We start from the raw sequence: 13,697 nt of genomic DNA, 5'->3' as shown, positions 1-13,697 counted from the left end.
TTGTGTCTGGAGTAATGATGGAACAAGCCAGTCCAGGTTATATGAGTTACCAACATGAGATGTTACGTACATTCAAGAGCATTATATGCTAAAAATGCCATACCACACTTATGTGCACTTCTGCTAGATGATCCATAAATTGTCTATCACACAAAATGCTGAGTCCACTCCCAGGTTATAAACCCTTTTATATAATTTATAGTGGTTTTATAATTCAGAATATTTTAATTTACATGAAATCAAGTCAGTTTATTCTTTAAACTTTGGTGTCTAAATTCTTGCAAATTCTCCTTTCCATAAATTAATGGAAATATTCCCTCAAGTTATCTATAAGTACCTTTACTTTTTAAATCTTCAATCTATCTGGAATTTATTGTTATAAAGACTTAACTTTGTGGGGCGGGGGTTGTAGCTCAGTGGTAGAGCATTTGCCTCATACACGTGAGGCCCTGAGTTCAATTTTCAGCACCACATAAAAATAAATAAAAATAATAAAGACATTGTGACCAGCTACAACTGAAAAAAAAAATTTAAAAAACTTAACTTCATGCTTTCTTCAGCAACGTATATACTAAAATTGGAGTGACACAGAGAAGATTAGCATGGCCCCTGCACAAGGATGACACAGAAATTCATGAAGCATTCCATAAAAAAAGATTTAACTTTATACTTTCCAAATTGGTAGATAATTGTCCTAATAACATTAATTTTAAAAGTCAATGCTTTGATCTAAATTATTATTAATAGGATACAGATTAAATCAATTACAATATCTACATGATAGAATACTTTGCAGCATTTTTGAGGAATGTATAAAAATGCCAACAATATATGTAGGTTAGCCTGTTAAAGAAAAATATATACATTACAAACCTATTGAAACAAATCCTTCTTCTGTATATACAAATGTCTGTATATTTGTTTAAATACTGAAAACTTCTAAAGACATTCTTTTATAGTGTAAATATGAGATGTCTCCCCAAAACTCATGTGTAAGACATGCAGGAGGTTTAGAGATGAAATGATCACATTAGGAGAACCTTAATCCAATCAGTGAATTAATTCTCTGATAGGGATTAACTGATGGGTAACTAAAAGCAGGTAGGTTGTGGCTGGAGGAGGTAAATCAGTGGGAGCATGCCTTTGGGGTATAGATTTTGTCCCTGGTGAGTAGAGTCTCTCTCTCTCTCTCTGTTTCCTCATGTGATGTCCTGAGCTCCTTTCATCTGCCACAATCTTCCACCATGATATCCTGCCTCACCTTGGGTTCCAAAGAATGGAGTTGGCAGTCTATGGACTAAGACATTTGAAACCATGAGTCCCAAAATAAACTTTTCCTCCTCTAAATATTGTCAGGTCTTCTGGTCATGGCAGTGAAAAATTTGACTAAAACACATACAAATCAAACTGTTAATGGGTACACTGAGGATTAGGAATTGTGATGGAAAAGAATCTTCTTTTTCAAGCTAATTTTACTTAATGTTTAAAAATCTTACTTAAAGTAAAAATACATGTATTTTGCATTTGAATGTAAATTTTGCAAACTAAAACAATTCCTTAATGTCAACCAATAGTATAATTAAAACATACCTTCCAAATCATTAAATGTATATTAAAAACAACCTGATAAATACCTCCTATCTCAGAGATGGGGCTCTAGCTCAGTGGTAAAGTGCTTGCCTCACATGTGGAAGGCACTGGGTTTGATCCTCAGCACCACATAAAAATAAAGATATTCATCTACAACTAAATAATTTTTTAAAAAGAAAACCCCTCCTATCCCTTCCTTACTTTGTTGGACTGTGACATGAACAAGAAATGAACATTTATTGAGTTTAGCCTCAGAGAATTTGGAGTTGTTATACCAGTTAGCCTACAGTGACTAAGACAAGCCTCCAGTCCTGTTTCAATGACCTTACTTACTAATTAGGAAAACGAAATGTGCATATAAAAATTTGAGAGATCAAAGCAGCATATGCATACAATGTTCCTGATAGTAAGGACTATAAAAATGAAATTAAGAAGAAATCCCCAAAAGAGTTTCACATAAGAAATAGGACAGAGGGCTGGGGCTGTAGCTCAGTGGCAGAGTGCTTGCCTAGGACATGTGAGGCACTGGGTTCAATTCTCAGCACCACACAAAAATAAACAATAAAATAAAGGCATTGTGTCCATCTACAACTACAAAAAATTAAAAAATAATAGAACAGAGATGGTCCAGTTTTGACAATATGATGAGGGAGTATAGAAAAGTGAGTAAGCATAGAATAAGAATAAACATTAAATTGATGAATTTCATTGGAATAGACTCTCTTTACTAAGAAGTAGTGAAGTTAATATTAAAAATATAGGTTAGGGGGCTGGGGCTGGGTGGTAGTGCACTTGCCTGGCATGTGTGAGGCACTGGGTTCGACTCAGTACCGCATAGAAATTAAAAAAAAAAAAAAAGGCCTACTAACAACTAAACAATAAAACTAAAAAATTTAAAATATATATATCTAGGTTAGAACCTAATTATAGGGAATCCTCAATTTAGGCCTAAGGATATTGAACTTTCTCATGCAGAATCAGTATGACAACTAGACATTATTTCTCATGCCAATGCCAATTGCTAGGGAAGGCTATGTCTTTACCAGGTTGAAAAAGACTCAAGTTATACTAAGTACAGTAAGAAAGGACTTCATAATCCATTAGCAATCTCTGACATGGAGTAATGGAGGCATTATTCTGTAGTTGATATGTGCTAACTCTTTCAGAGGCAAGGACATTTTTGAGCTGTGGAGAACTAAGTAGATCTCACAGTGTTTTTTTTTTTAATTTTTTTCAGTTGTGGATAGATACAATATCTTCATTATTTTTATGTAGTGCTGAGGATAGAACCCAGTGCCTCACATGTGGAAGGCAAGCACACTCTACCACTGAGCCACAGCCCCAGATCTTTACAGTGTTTTTGAAAGATAAATGTCACTTAATGTTGGTGAGACAAGAAAGATAATTTGGAAAGAGCAATAGGACTTCGTGAGGCCTGTGGCAAAGGAGGAAACAAAGATGACACTAAGGTTTTAAGTTCTGGCCTTTAGATTATCTCTATTGCCATGTATATCTAAAAAGAACAAATAGAAATAAATTAAAAGAGAATGTCCCCCTTTTTGTATTCCTTCAATAAACTCAAGCCTCTAAAAAAACAAATAAATTAAAAAATTAAGAACATTAAAATAAATTATATATTTTTGAAATTGGTAACAATAATTTAGAGAAGAGTTCATTTTCAGGGAGATTATGAGATTTTAGAGCTGGTAACAATGTGGAAATGTCTTGTTAAACATTTGCTTGGGGTATGATATAGAAAATGCAGAATAAAGAAAAAGGAAAACTTTTTTTTTCCTCTTCTGGGAAACAAGTTGCTAGAGGAGAAAAGAAAATCATGACTGAATTATGATTAGGCAGCTCCAGACAGGAGAGACAAGTTCCAAAAAAGCAATGGCCCATCAATCCATTGAATGGAAAAAAGAATTGAAAGTGTTTATTACCCTAGTTTAATCACTACATGTTGCATACATGTATTGGATTATCATACTTACTCCATAAAGTGGTATAAATATGCCCATCACTGTGGCATACACCTATAATCCCAGTGGCTCAGGAGGCTGAGGCAGGAGGATTGCAATATCAAAGCTAGCCTCAGCCACTCAGCAAGGTTCTAAGCAACTTAATGAGACACTGTCTCAAAATAAAAAATAAAAATGGACTGAGGATGTTGCTCAATGGGTAAGTGCCTCTGGGTTCAATCCCTGGCATCCCCCCCATACCAAAAAAGCAATATAAACTTAAAAAATAAAATTGATATGAAAAAAGAACTATATATTTCTTTCTCAAAAATGACATTTAAAGAAAGCATAATTTTGCAATGCAATACATAGTTCTTCTTAGCCTTTATTACAGAAATTACAAATAAAGATGGATAACTTTGGGCTTTGGTTGTAGCTCAGTGGCAGAGCACTTTCCTAGCATGGGTGAGGCCCTGGGTTCAATCCTCAGCATTATATAAAAGCAAATAAAAATAAAATAAATGTACAAAAAATACAATAACATTATCTTTTTTAAAAAAGATAATTTTAAAATTTGTAAAATTCTTGTTACTTAAAAGTTAAGCTTGACTTGCTTTTAATTGAATTGATATTTTAGCTCCTTTTTTTATATTTAGAAGAATTTGCCTGAGAAATCTACCTGAAATCACATAGGTGCATGGTAGATTCACAATTGACTATTTGAGCTTCACTACTATCTAGTGAAAGGATCAGTCTGGGATTTCATTCTCCACTATAGAGACTGATTTAACTTCTAGCTAAAAACATGATCCGATTTGCTTAAATCCCTATGTAAGTTCAGTGATGATATCAGGATAAGAATTGAAGTCTCCTAACTCCAAATTCTGTGGGTTTATTTTTTTAGAATATCACAGACATTCTGCCAGAATGGCATATTTGTTTTCACATTGGCCTTTTAAAATGTTACATATTATTATTTCGCATAAAGAGACTGTTAGTGGGCTCCTTATCTACTTTTTCTATTAAGTTGTGTTTATTTGCCCCAAACAGAACAAGATTATGCCCTTTATGAAAGCTTGAGGTTAGTCCATAACACCCTCAAGAAAGATTTATGATCTCACACAATATTTTACTGCTGTCATTAAAAGCAAGTGGTGAGATAAAGTGGTTTCAATTACACAATGAAAGTCTTGTCCTATTTCAAAGACACACTGAATTAAAAATGCTTAAAGTAATTGAGTTACTGTTTTCCCTTCTGTTCCAAAATATATAAAATAAGAAAATTCATTCGTTTTCATAGTGTTATCTATTATTTATAGTGAACAAATACTGCATATGCTGGGAAAATAATAATCCATACCAAAGCAGATTATTTTCCTTTTTCCATTGTTCTCTGACTAAATTGCAAATTTGGGAATCTCCAAAAGCTACTGAAAGCTTTTTGTTTTGTTTTGGTGTTTGATTTTTGTTGGTACTAAAGATTGAAACCAGGACCTGGAACATGCTAAGCACATGCTCTACCACTGAGCTAGACCCCAACCTCTTTATACAGGTTTTTAAGCAGTATGTTTCCTTCATTTTATAGGATATGGTTGATTTAGAATCCCTTATTATGTAACTGTCAGGATGTAATCCAGGTTAAAGAACAGAAAAAATGATTGTGATTATATACCTCTGAGACCTCTAAAAGATTGGCACCTATGTTCAGACTTGTTCACATTCAACTCTTTCAGAAATAAAATGCTTCCATTTTATTCCAGGGGTAAAATTTTTTCATCTGCATTAGAAAGATCATTTCTATATATCTTTTGGTAAAATTTGTAGCTCCTAATACATTCTAAAATGTGCACCAATCATCTAATAAATTCTTATTTGTCTTTCATATATAGCATATTACACTGGTATGAGTTAAGCTGTTTAGGCGTGTTAGATTGCTTATAAAAATGGTCCTAATTGTCTGCCCTTCGCTTTATTTGTAAATTGAATAAAAAACTTTTGTAATGTAGTTTGGAAGTTCCTCTGATCACAAAGTGTTGTCTCTTTTCCTACTCTTTGAATCTGAACAGCCCCTATGACTTGATTTGGCAAAAACGAATGTGATAGAAGTAACAGTATGCCAGTTGTGAGCCTGGTTCTTGTTCTCTTGGAACCAGCCACCAAATTGAGCAACCTCAGGATAGTCTGATAATGGATGAGAGACCTCATGTGTCAGAGGCAAGGTCTCTTACTTAGTCTCTTACTAAGCAAATTCAGTAGTGATAAACCTAAATTGCTGATCAAAATCTCATGAGCTAAAAGAATATTGTTGTTTTAAGTTCCTAAATTTTCTGGTTGTTTATTATACAAAAAATTCTAAGTCTGATTAAAGTTGGCATAAGAAGAACCCCATATTTCATTCTAGAAAAGATGTTCTGTCAAGAGTTTTATACTTCTAGAAATTCCTTTCAGAGGAAATGTCTACTCATCTTTTTATTCATTCTTTTCCAAGCATAACTAACCTGATTGATGAAAGTCTGACATTTATTGTGCTATATTTTCTAACACAGGGATTAAGAAGGTTAAAGATGGCTAGCCTGCTCTTTTGCTCTCACCAAATTGCTCAAAAATGGAACAGGTCTTCCTTCTTCTCTGTTTCCTATTTTTTTTTTATGACAAACCCGTCTGTGTTTGTGAGTCAAATAAGGCTTGCAGTCCTGATGGTTACAATATATGGAACAGGTCTATGTTTCTGTTTAGTAATTTCTAAAACTGCCCTATAGAACCATATCTCATTACAGCTAAGTGCAGATTCAGGGTGGAAGCCAAATTGACCACTGAGTTTCAGGTACAAACTAAAATTTCCAGCATAGGGCAGCAGTTGGATATATTCACAGCAACAGAACCCCAAGAGAAGAAGGAATGGAGCTTAGCAGTTTCTACTCAACAACTTCCACTATCTTGGAATATTGATTTAAAATTTTTAATGTATAATGAAATTAAGTTTCCTCTTAGATTTTGTAGATTGTAATTCCACTCTTTCATTACAGGTTTTATGGGATTATTATGACTATAAAACAATCTTAAGACTTTTGTATTCAAATTTCTTATAAAATATCTAGTTAAAAGCCACACATATACTTCCAGGCACTCTGTTCTGGTTCTTTAAGTGTAGAAATGAGAAGATACTTCAATCAAGGAAAGGAAGTGGATTCCTTTCCAATTGTCAGGATTTCAGCTCCTCGGATTAAAAGTGGATGTCTTTTTCCCAGAAATAAAACAGGATATAAAATTAGAAAATGGAGAGCAACTAAATTTAGCATGTTAAAATGTATGATTTTTGTGTGCTTGCATACACACACCCAAACATAGTTCTTTTGGAAAATGTATTAGTGAACAAGAAAATATCATCTTACTCCTGTTAGAATAGGTAACAACTACTGGCAAAGATATGTAGAAAAGGAAATACTTGCACAATGTTGGCAGAAGTGTAAATTAATATAGCCATTATGAAAAACAGTATGGAGATTCCTGAAAAACAGAATTAACTATTTCCTGAGTATATATTCAAAGGAAATTAAATAAGTATGTCAAAGGACATCTGCACTCCCACATTCACTACTGCACTATTCACAAGAGTCAAAGAATGAAAAAATAGTGTCCTTCAGCTGATAAATGGTAAAAGAAAATATGGTATACGTACACCATGGAACACTATTAAGTCATTTAAATAGAATAAATTCCTCTTATTTGTGACATGAATGGAACGGGAGAGTATTATGTTAAGTGAAACAAGATGAGCACAAAAAGAAAAGACAAACCACTGTTAATCTCACTCATGGAATTTTTAAAAGCAGGATTCAAAAAAACAATAACATGATATTTCAGAGGCTGAAGTAGGGCACTGGGCAGATATTGGTCAAAGGACACAGTATTTCAATGAGACAGGAGAAATAATCTCAAGGGATGTATTTACATTATGGTGATTACAGTTAATAACAATATATTGTGCACAGGTATTCTTTGACTTATGAAGGTGTTATATCTCAATAAATCCCTAAGTTGAAAATTTGATAGGTCAAAAATGCATTTTAACCATATCAATACTACACAAGCAATTTACAGATTCAATGCAATTCCAGTCAAATTACCAATGGCATTCTTCACAGAACTAGAAAAGATGTTTCTAAAAATTATACGGAATCATAGAAAATGCCCCAAATGACACAAAACATTTTGAGCAAACAGAACAAAGCAGGAAGCATTACATCACCTGACTTGAAAACATTGTCAAAGTTATAGTAACAAAAACAACATGATATTGGCAAAAAAAAAAAAAACAATTGGACCAAGGGAACAAAATACATTACCTAGAAGTAAACCACTAATTTCTAGAGCCAACTGATTTTTTTTTTGAAAAAATGTTTAGTTGTAGATGGACACAACTTTTATTTTATTTTATTTATTTTATGTGGTGCTGAAGATCAAACCTAGTGCCTCACACATGCTAGGAAAGTGCTCTACCACTGACCTAGAACCACAGCTCTTAGACAACTGAATTTTGGCAAAGGTGCTAAGAACACACATTGGAGAAAGGACAATATTTTCAATAAATAATAATCAAAAAACTAGATTTCAAATGCAAAAGAAAGAATTTAATCTAAAGTGAATTAAAACCTTAACTGTAAGACCTAAAAAATGAAACTACTGGAAGAAATGATGAGGGAAATACTTTAATACATTGGAATAAGCTGAGATTTTTTGGAAAAGACACCAAAAGCAAATTTAGACAAATGGAATTACATCAAACTAAAAAACTTCTGCACGGCAAAGGAAAAAAAACAAGATAGTGAAAAGACAAGCTATAGATGGGATAAAATATTTGCAAACTATACATCTGACAAGCAGCTGATATTCAGAATGTATGAAGAACTCCCCAAACTTAATAGCAATAGAACAAATACCCTAATTAAAACTCAGCAACAGATCTAAATGGACATTTCTCAAAGGAAGATATTCAAATGGCCAAAAGATTCATTAAAAAAATGCTAAACTTCACCAATAATTGGGGGGATTGAAAATCAAAACCACAGAAAATCTGACCCCAGAAATAGTGGCTATTATAAAAAATGACCAACAATAACAAATATTGGTGTGGATGGGGAAAAAGCAGAAAACTTGAACACTGTTGGTATAAATTTAGTGTAGCTATTGTGGAAAGCAGAAAGAAGCTTATTCAAACAAATGAAAAATAGAAACCAACTTAATGATACAGCAATCCCAATCTAGGGTATGTATCCAAAGGAAATGAATTAGTATGTCAAAAAGACATTTGCGGACTGGTGTTGTGGCTCAGTAGTACAGCGTTTGCCTCATGTGTGAGGCACTGGGTTCAATTCTCAGCACTGCATATAAATAAATGAATAAAATAAATGCCCATCAAAAACTACAAAATATATATTTTTAAAAAAGACATTTGCATTCTCATTTTCACTGTAGCACTATTCACAATGACCAAGAAATGGAAACAACCTAAGTGGCCATCAACTGATGAATGGATAAAGATAGTGTGGTACACATACACCATGGAATACTATTCAACCATAAAACAATGAAATCCATCGTTTTCAATAACATAGATGGTTCTAGAGATCATTATGCTAAGTGACAAGTCAGGCACAGAAAGAGAAATACTGCATTATTCCATTTACATGAAGGATCTAGAAAAGTTGATCTCATAGAAATTAACAGTAGCATGGTGGTCACCAGAGGTCAGGAAAAAGGGGTGCAAGTAGGGATAGGCAAAGGTTAATTGATGTGTTCTGTTACATTTAGATAGGAGCAGGAAGTTCTGGTTGCTACTGCACAGTAAAAAAAGAAAAAGGAAATTAATTTAGCACACTTAACTTCTTCAAAATCCTAGTTTAGCAATACAATATACTACAATGTATCAGTTATTGACCCTTGTGATCACCTTCTTGACTGGAGATGCAACTCATTGCTGCTGTACAGTATTGCAAGAAATTAACACACCACATATCTCTATCCAGGGAAAAGATCAAAATTTAAAATTTCAAGTATACTTTATAGTGAATGCACATAACTTTTGCACTACTACAAAACCATCCTAAGTCAGTAACCATCTGTACTTGAAAATTGCTAAGAGAATAAATGTTAAAGTGTTCTCACCACAAAAAGAATGTGAGGTAATGCATATGTTAATAAGCTTGACTTAGGCATTCCACAATGTATATTTATATCAAAACATCATGTTCTACAAATAAATATACCTGATTTTTACTTGTCACATAAAAATAAACCATTCAATTATCTATGCATAATTTCCTTCATTCTACTTCCTCTAAGACTATTCTCTTGGTTTTATAGTTGACTATTGTTTTAAGTTAGATGCTAAACTTATTCTCAGCCTTCTTTGTCTAATACAGTTATTTAAGAATAAAATTTTCTTTTTATGTATCTATCCAGCTACATCTCACAGGATTTGATGTATTTTATTATATTTCACCTCTAAGTGTATTTAAAATTTTGTCTGTAGTTTTATGACCCATGAATTATTTACAAAGCTATTCAAAATTTGAAATATAAGTTTTCTATTATCATTTTTATTAATCATTAATGGCACTGTGATCAGGTTTGCCTTATGGATTAGCAGGTGGCCATATTTAATTTAAATTTTGTTCTACATAAATATACTCTGTAATTCTTAAATGCAGGATTTTAGATATGTATTGAGGCTCTTAATTATAATATCAAAATCTTCCCCAAGGTTTTAAGTTTTGTCAGCTTGATCTACCAACTACCAAGAGTTGCATTTGTCAGTTTGTCAAATTTTCTTTGCATTTTGTAGCATTTTTTACTATATTGCCCATGTAATTAACAGATATTATGTGTTAATTGCATATAAATTAAGGGTTGTTACATCTTCCTGGTTAAATGAACATTTTTTATTTAATAATCTTCTTCACTCTGACAAGGTGTTTTGTTTCAAAATATTGCCTAATATTAATATATGTACTTTAGAATTAGTTTGGCTTATGTTTGTCTTAGTATGTTAAAAGGTAAGTGTATAGAGAATTATGGAGGGGTACTCTGGGGAGGCTTCCTGCTAAGGTAAGTTTTGAGCAGAATGAGGGAGAATAGTTGCCATGTGACCATATGGAAAGAAATGAAAAGGTTTTATGTTAAGGGAACAGCATAGGTAAGTGCTAAAACATTTTTGGTGTATTTGCAAGCCATCTAGAAGACAAGTGAGGCTGCAGAGGAATGAGCAAGGTTAAAAGTTTTAAAAATGAAATAGAAAGGAAGTGGGGCTAGATCATGTAGGGATTCATTAGCCACAGAGGCTTTGAGAATTTATTCTGAATAAGAGGGAAAGCTATTAGATGTTGCTGAGAAAAAAAATATGATCTCACTTATATTTTAATAGAATTAAAATAAATGCCATGGTTACCAAGGATTATGGGGCCAGAGTGGAGCATGGGTCAAGGGTAGAAGCAACCTAGTTGGGAGAGTTTTGAAATAATTCAACTGTGAGATAATGGTACCTTAGACTAGCATAGCAACAATAGAAGGAGTGTGTAATAGTCTAGTTTGTGGTATGTTTTGAAACTTAAATGATTTGAAACTTAAAATGACTGGACTTACTGATGAATAGATATGGAGTAAGAGAAAGAAATGAATCAAGAATGAGACCCATACACTCAATGTAAACAATGAACATTTGGTATTTGTATTTAATAAAATGAAGATGACTGCAAGAGGAGTTGCATTGTATAGAGTAAATTAAATTAAGACTTTGTTTTATAACATACTAATTTTAAGATATTTGTTAGTCATCCAAGTGGAAATGTCTGGCTGGCATTGAAGCTCAGTGAAGAGGAACAAGCTAACAATATATACATGAAAGTCATCACATATAGAGAGAGTCTTTAAAATTGTGAAATGTGATGAGAACACCTAGGGAGTGCATAAAGACAAAAGGAAAAAAAAGATAAGGATGGTGTCCAAGAGCATTCCAGTGTTTAAAACTAAGAAGATGAAAAGAACACAAAGGAAAGTGAGAGAAAGCCATGTTCTGAAGGCTAAGGGGAGAAAGTGATTTAAGGAAGAGAAACTACATTGCATCTGAAGAGAAATGATAGGTCAAGTAAGATGAGAACTGAGAGTGTTTCATTCTCAGGCTGGCAATCTGAAAGTCACTTGGGGAACTTGAAGAAAGTAATTTCAGAGGAATAGTGAGGGATGAATGCCACACTGGAGTACATTCAAGTGAGAATGAAGAGAAAAAGGAGAGACCAGAAATAGAGAAAACTGAAGTTTTTGCAAACAAAAATAGAAATATGAGAAGGATGCTATCTGGAAGGGGAGGGGTCTAGATAAGTATGCTTTTAATTTTTGTTTTAAATGGAAGATATTATAGATTATTGATAGAAAAAATCATGTATAAAGAAAAAATTGGCAATTGCAGGAGTAAAGTCTTTCTATTCCAGAGGTCATCAAATTTTTTTTTTTTTCTGAAAAGGGCCAATAGTAAATAGTTTAGGCTTTGTGGGCCATAATAGTCAACTCTGTCATTGTAAACTGCTGAAGCAGGTATAGCCAATATGTAAATAAATGAGCCTGGTTGTGTTCCAATACAATTTTATTTTAAAAATAGGAAGCTGGCTAGATTTGGCAGTAGTTTGCCCACCCTGTTCTATCCAATAATAATTTTCTGTATGAGTAAAATTCATTTGAACAAAATAGAAAATTTTATACTAAGTAACAATGTTCAATGAAAGTAAATCTCTGTTTTACAGTAAGATTCTAGATTAACAAATTGCTGTTACCCTGTAGGAAGGTTCTTAGATCTGGTCATTACTCTCTAATTAGTCCCATTGTGTTTAATTATTAGTAGTAAGTATGAAGTAAGTATGAGGATAAGTAAAATATGCTTAAGATGACATACAACTGAGAGGAAGAACTTTTATGATAACAGAAGTCTAAAGATAGCAACTGCTGAAATTGCTATGGTTGAAACTGGCATTCTAGAAGAAAGCATGCAATAAAAATAAATAAATAATGGTGGCTTTTGAATGTGACAGATTAATAGCATTAATCATTTACCTACTGCTCCACAAGACTGAACCCAACCTCCATTGAAGTGGAAAATTGTAGCAAAGGGCTAGAGTACAATTGTGGAGAGGTCAGTAACTAGGCTAAACCCAGAAATACTTGATTTTGAAATAAGAAAAATAGAGTACACCAACATCAAATACACAACTTTTTAATATTTATTTTTTAGTTTTAGTTGGACACAATACCTTTATTTATTTTTATGTGGTGCTAAAGATCCAACCAAGGGCCTCACATGTGCTAGGGAAGCACTCTACTGCTGAGCAACAACCCCAGCCACAACAGCTTTTTTAGGAGAAGCAATCTAGGAGTGCAGAGTCTGCCAGCAGGAAAATACACATTCTGAGCAGAAAAGAAATCTGGGATCTACATAGCAAGCCTGCATGGGAGAAGAGTTTCCTTGCACTTCCCAGAAGATTCATAGAGTGCTGTAATATGAAGCCATCTTAAGAAGGGTCCTATTGTCTGAGCTTAACACATAGGAGATCAGAAACACCTGCATTTTTGAAAAAAAAATTAGTTGTTGAGGAACCTCTATTTCATTTATTTTTATGTGGTGCTAAGGATTGAACCCAGTGCCTCACAAATGCTAGGCAAGTGCTCTAATACTGAGCCACAATCTCAGCCCCCACATTTTTTACATAATCTATTATGGTTTGAATCTGAAATGACCCCCAAAAGCTCATGTATTCAAGGTTTGATCTCCAAAACAGCAATATTCAGAGCTGGGACTTTTAGAGAGTGAATAGATAACTATGGTTCTGACCTTATCAGTGGCTTAATCCACTGATAACTGAATGGACAACTGGATGATGGTAGAAAGTATAGGCAGATAGTGATTTAATATCTCCAACCATTCCCTAGGGGGAGTATCCTCAGAGATTATATCCCTTCCCCTCTCCCTTCCTTCTTCTTTCCCTCTCCCTCCCCTGTTTCTTAACTTCCATGAGCTGAGGACTTTTCTTTCACCATGCCTATCCACCATGATGTTCTGTCTCATCTTAGGCCCAAATCAATGGAGCCAGCTGAGCATGGACT

General features: G+C 33.6%; 1 non-coding gene across 1 annotated transcript; it reads left to right on the top strand.

The window, feature by feature from the left end:
• Positions 1-549: 549 nt before the first annotated feature.
• LOC113191607 (U6 spliceosomal RNA) lies at positions 550-654 on the top strand. The gene has a single exon (XR_003301910.1). It is a non-coding gene; the product is annotated as a U6 spliceosomal RNA (small nuclear RNA).
• The last annotated feature ends 13,043 nt before the right edge of the window (positions 655-13,697 follow it).

This window comes from Urocitellus parryii, chromosome X (assembly GCF_045843805.1).
Source record: "Urocitellus parryii isolate mUroPar1 chromosome X, mUroPar1.hap1, whole genome shotgun sequence".
In the NCBI taxonomy this organism is placed as follows: Eukaryota; Metazoa; Chordata; class Mammalia; order Rodentia; family Sciuridae; genus Urocitellus; species Urocitellus parryii.
The sequence above is the reverse complement of the archived record's forward strand: the minus strand, read 5'-3'. Positions and strand labels throughout refer to the sequence as shown.